The following is a 6,000-nucleotide window of genomic DNA, read 5'->3' on the forward strand; positions in this document are numbered from 1 at the left end:
TGAAAGGTGATGGAGAAAAGTTTTTTAGGAATAAATTGTTTATTATGAACTAAAAAAACATCATCCATAAACAAATTTAGTTTAGGTATAATGATTTTCTAGTTATAAAGAAAAAATCACCAAAATGTCAAAATTGAGTACTTTTGGTATTAAAATTGATCATAACTCAAAAATTAAAGGTGATGGAGAACAGTTTATTTGAAATAAATTGTTTATTATGAACTAAAAGGACATTACTCATAAACAGATTTGGTTTAGTTATAATGATTTTCTAATGATAAAAAGAGAAAATCATCGAAATATCAAAATTGAGTACTTTTGGTATTAAAATTGATCACAACTCAAGGATGAAAGGTGATGGAGAAAAGTTTTTTAGGAATAAATTGTTTATTATGAACTAAAAAAACATCATCCATAAACAAATTTAGTTTAGGTATAATGATTTTCTAGTGATAAAGAAAAAATTACCAAAATGTCAAAATTGAGTACTTTTGGTATTAAAATTGATCATAACTCAAGGATGAAAGGTGATAGAGAAAAGTTTTTTAGGAATAAATTGTTTATTATGAACTAAAAAACATCATCCATAAACAAATTCAGTTTAGGTATAATGATTTTCTAGTGATAAAGAAAAAATCATCGAAATATCAAAATTGAGTACTTTTGGTATTAAAATTGATCATAACTCAAGGATGAAAGGTGATGGAGAAAAGTTTTTTAGGAATAAATTGTTTATTATGAACTAAAAAAACCGTGTACCAAATTTGGTTTTTCTACCTTAATGTATTACGAAGATATTGAACTTTTTAAAAATTTAAGAGCCAACTTTGAAGGCCTATAACTCCTGAGGTGTACAATTTAGTATAGAGGTAAGTTATAAATCATCTTAATTTATTGTCTTCCACATGTCCCTGCTCTGTGTCGGTTCTTATGTGAATCACCCTGTATAATAGAGAAAGCAAAAGAACTCAATTATGGTGGTATAGAAGCGTGGAGAAGAAAGATGAAAGAGAAAAACAAAACAAAGTTATACAGGATGATTCAAAAAACCGCTGACAGACTTCTAGAGTACATGAATAGACTTAATATACATGGGGTCGCAAATGTCTTGTTGGCGAGATATAGCGGATCAATGTTTCTTTAAAATTAAACATTATCTGCAATAAAAAACACTTTTTTAAAAATATTGTCTACGCCATTGCTCTCTACGCGTGTAAAGTGATCAATTATCTATCAATTGGTCTCTTACAAAATTTTGATGACAGCAATAGTTGTCAAGAAAAACACGTTTGTAGAAAATTTGTTGCCTTTACTGAACAATTTACATATTGTTACTTATCCCATTCTTGCACCAGAATCTTCAATTGTTCTCGGTTCCATCGTCGATGTCATCCGGTATTTAGCATCATGGTTTCATGAGATCTGCAGCAAAAATTTAGCTGAACTTTCGCCTGGTATGTCGATTAAATGATATCTATCATTTCCCAGAACGGTGTTTACTAGATACGGTCCTTTATAAGATGGTATCATCTTTCTAGAGTGGAGGAATACAAGCTGAGCAAAAGAGATGACGTGGAAAACAATCCTACACCGTCCCCGATCCAGAACAGCCTGCCCAAGACATGAACCATCAGACTCCGGACAACCTAGCGTGCATGTGGCGATAACTTCTTTTGATAGCTGGCACTGCGAGGACAAATGTGCTCCTTGGCAGTAAAGAGATTTAAGAGATCTGTACAATATGTGAAAGTGTATGTTCAGGCGGCTACTTAAAAATAAGAAGAACGCACCGCAGAATTTTAAGTGGTATAGGCTAATCTCTCGGAAATATCGGCGATTGTTGATAGTGTAACGCAAAGAATGACCAGGGGATGCCCTCAGGAATCTGCTCTGGTTCTGCGCTTTTAGGATGTGATCGTTGATGAGTTGCTAGAGTTGGACCTTGGCAAGGTTGAAGTGGACGCTGATGACATCCTGGTATTGGAGAGTGGGGTTCATGTGGCTGTACAACGAATGGATCGATATCAATAAACTAGAAATTTCAAGAACCAAGACGAGCATGATGTTACTAAGAGGAAGTCTATACTAAAACTTAAAGAATGAACGGTGTTGATGGACCGATCTGTCAGAACCTACATCGTCTCGGTTTGAAGGAGAGCAACCTCTGTACATGTAGAATTGTTGAGAGCATCAGAGGAGGTACGATATGCGACACTGACTAATAACTACATACATCACTAGAGTACTATAACATCATACATAGTTGCTAATTAGGTGGAAACCTGTAAAAGAGTAAAGAAACTATAACTATCGAGAACTACGATAATTTTGTGAATGCAGTTATAACAATAGCCAAGAAGAAATTGCCTAGAAGATACCAGAAAGAATAATGGACTTAACGATCTGGTAATGTCAGAATATACAAACATTGAATGATCGAGGATGGAGGGGGTTCAGAGAAAGTAGCGAGCGATGTTGCTAGATCGTTGATTGTATTCTGGGGACTCAACGACAGCCGATGAGTTATATCAAAATCATCACTGATGACTCAAAAACCAAACCGCAGTAGAATAAGAACACTATCCAGAGCTCCTTGCCACTTACAACATACAAAGAAGATTTTAAAATCATTTAAAATCAGTTTTCAAAAGAATTTACAATAAATCGAAATTTAATATAATAATTAAAAAGAATTAATAAAACAAACGCTCAAAAATGGTTGGCCTTTCAGTATATTATCAAAACGTCCGTGGCGTTCGTACCAAACTGATTACTATTTATAATAATGCGCTAAATACCAACGTCGATGTGCTATGCCTAACGGAGACGTGGCTCCACCCTGGTATCAATTCGGCCGAGGTTCTTCCTACTTCCTACAACATCTACAGAAGAGATCGTGTTGGTGCGGTTCCGGGTGGTGTGTCTCGGGGGGGTGGTGTGCTGATAGGTGTTAGTGCGAGTCTTCGCAGTGTTCAGAGGTCAGACTGGTTTCCAGCCAATGAAGCTATTGCAATGAAGCAAACTGCATATTTGTTGTATCTACATTCCTCCTAATGATAATGTTGCATTAAATGTATTTTGTAATGAATTGAGACACATTGTTGACCGCTTCCGTGATGATAAATTTTTGATTTGTGGCGATTTCAACTTGCCCGAGATAGTTTGGAATATCGATGGTTTTGGAATGTGTACTGCCTCTCCTGCTAGCCCACGTTCAACTGATTTCTTAGACGTCCTTTCACTTTGTGAATTTAATCAGCATAACTCTTTTAAAAACATATCTGGCAACACGTTAGATTTGGTCTTGGAACGCTTTGTAACTGTATCTAGAATTCAACTAAGCGATTCTTCTCTACTTCCAGAAGACGTAGCTCATTCGTCACTTGAGTTGGCGTGCAGTATTGCACCTGTAATCAACCTCACTGAACGACTTCCTACTACTTATAACTTTAAACGAGCTGCTTTTAATGATATCAGTGATTACCTTAATGACATTAATTGGGAAACCGTATTTGCAGATGTAAATAATGTCAACACTGCTACGGATATTTTCTATAATCATTTGTCTTTAGCCATTAAAAAATTTGTACCACACAAATGCCATCCTGTGAATGGTTACCCGGCTTGGTTCTCTAAGAGCACAATAAAAGTAATAAAGGAAAAGTATAAAGCGCATAAAAAGTGGAAGCGTTGTGAAAATCAGACTATTTAACGTTTCGTCTTCTGCGCGGACGCTCTAAATACCTGATTGATCAGGATTATAAGGCGTATATTAAACGTGTGCAGGATGGTGTTGCATTGGACGCAAAGCAGTTATGGGCATATCTCAAACGCAGAAGAGGCGGTACGGGTATCCCATCAACTGTAATTCTGGATGGGGTTGAGGCATCGAGCGGCGATGCCATCTGTTCGTTATTTGCGAATTATTTTAGTGCAGTTTTCGCAGCACCGTCTGCTCCCCATTATGATGCGGTGGGGACGGTTGATTCTCCGCGCGTACTCATTCATGACTTTGATCTCATTGAAGTGGAGGGGGCATTGCGTCAAGTAGCTTTGAATAAGGGTCCTGGTGCTGACGGTATACCTGCTATACTGGTCAGAAACTGTGCTCAGGCAATATCAGTTCCTTTACAGCTGATATATAATAAATCCATTAAGCTGGGAGTGTATCCGGATGTGTGGAAGCGAGCCAACGTTGCACCCATTTTTAAATCAGGTGATCGACACTTCGTTGTCAATTATCGTCCAATATCTATATTACCCATACTTGGAAAGGTCTTTGAGAAGTTGGTGTACGCCAGTGTATTTTTTCAAATTCGTGGATGTATTAATACTAATCAGCACGTTTTTTTTCCGGGCGTTCAGTCGAAACTAATCTTTTAGAATATACCGATTTTCTATTTGCGTCGCTCGTTGAAAATGTTCAAGTGGACGCAGTGTACACCGATTTTAGTAAGGCCTTCGACAAAGTTGATCACTCTCTGTTGGTAAGTAAATTGCAACTTTTTGGTATTTCTGGCAATTTGTTGCGTTGGTTTGGTTCATACGTGTCCGATCGCTCTCAGTCTGTACATATTGGTGGCTATAAGTCACGCTTAATTCACACTACATCCGGAGTGCCGCAAGGCAGTCATCTCGGTCCTTTACTGTTTTTAATTTACATAAACGACATTTTTAATAATATTCTTAATTCGCGTTGCCTGATGTACGCTGACGACTTAAAAATTTACCTTTCTATTCGAAACATCGACGATTGTGTTAAATTACAGGCAGATCTTGATAGGATTTGCAATTTCTGTACAAGTAATCAATTACACTTAAACTTTTCTAAGTGTCACACCATCACATTCACCAGGACTATGATAAGTTGCGTCGAGTTACATCTACAGTTGATCTTGGTGTAACACTAGATCAAAAACTACGTTTCGATGTTCATGTAGATGGTTGCTGTGGTTGCTCGATCATACAGAATGCTGGGCTTTATAAAGCGATCTTCCGAGGATTTCACAAACCACAACGCAATTATAAGTATGTACAATGCATATGTCAACAGCATCTTAAACTTTGGTAGCGTAATCTGGAATCCTCAGTATTCCGTATATATCACTAGGTTAGAAGGAATCCAGAAACGACTGATTAAATATTTGTGTTATAAAACCCAACAAGTGTACAGTAACTATGCGTCTGGTTGTGAAATGTTCGGATTGCTAACGCTCTCCCAGCGACGAGCATATAATGACGTTTTATTTTTGTACAAGCTTGTCAATGGTCATACTGATTCCCCATCGCTGATGGCGAGAATTGATTTTCATGTTCCTCCTCGTCAGTTACGGTACGACTTCCTTTTTTATATGCCCACTCCACGAACAAACGCATATCGTAACTCGCCTATTCTGAGGATGGAAAGAACCGCGGATCGGGTGAGTTGCGATCTTTTTTCAAGTAACCCACGAAATATTAAGTTTGCGGTCCGCGAGGCTGTGAAGACTGCGCACATCATGTGTAATTTAAATATTTAATAATGTTAATAATGTTAATTTAAGATAACAACATATTTGTAATCATATTAAATATTACTTTAAGGTTTTCGTATATAATAATTATGTGGAGCAACTTTATTGGGTTTGTCCTGTTGTTGCTCCCCGATATCAATAAATAAATAAATAAAATCAGCTAAGAGAGGCCCTGAAAGATATTAAATCAGGTAAAGTCCCAGGTTTTGATGGGATGCATTCTGCATTTCTTGTTAACCTTGGACGGTGGTTACCTAAGTTCTATGATCGCATACTACTGGCACGTAAAACCTTTCAACAGATCCTTAATAATAGCCTTTTTAAAACCAAATAAACCTCTGGAGCAAAAAGTACCTTATCGGAAAGCTTATCCGTGGTCTTTATGGACTTGACAGCTGCGTATGATACAATGATATAAAGTTATACGATCCTGCCATTCGAAAATGTTAACATATTACGTCTTGATCGTTGACCTCCAAAGAGCATG

Source organism: Onthophagus taurus, chromosome 5 (assembly GCF_036711975.1).
Source record: "Onthophagus taurus isolate NC chromosome 5, IU_Otau_3.0, whole genome shotgun sequence".
Classification (NCBI taxonomy): domain Eukaryota; kingdom Metazoa; phylum Arthropoda; class Insecta; order Coleoptera; family Scarabaeidae; genus Onthophagus; species Onthophagus taurus.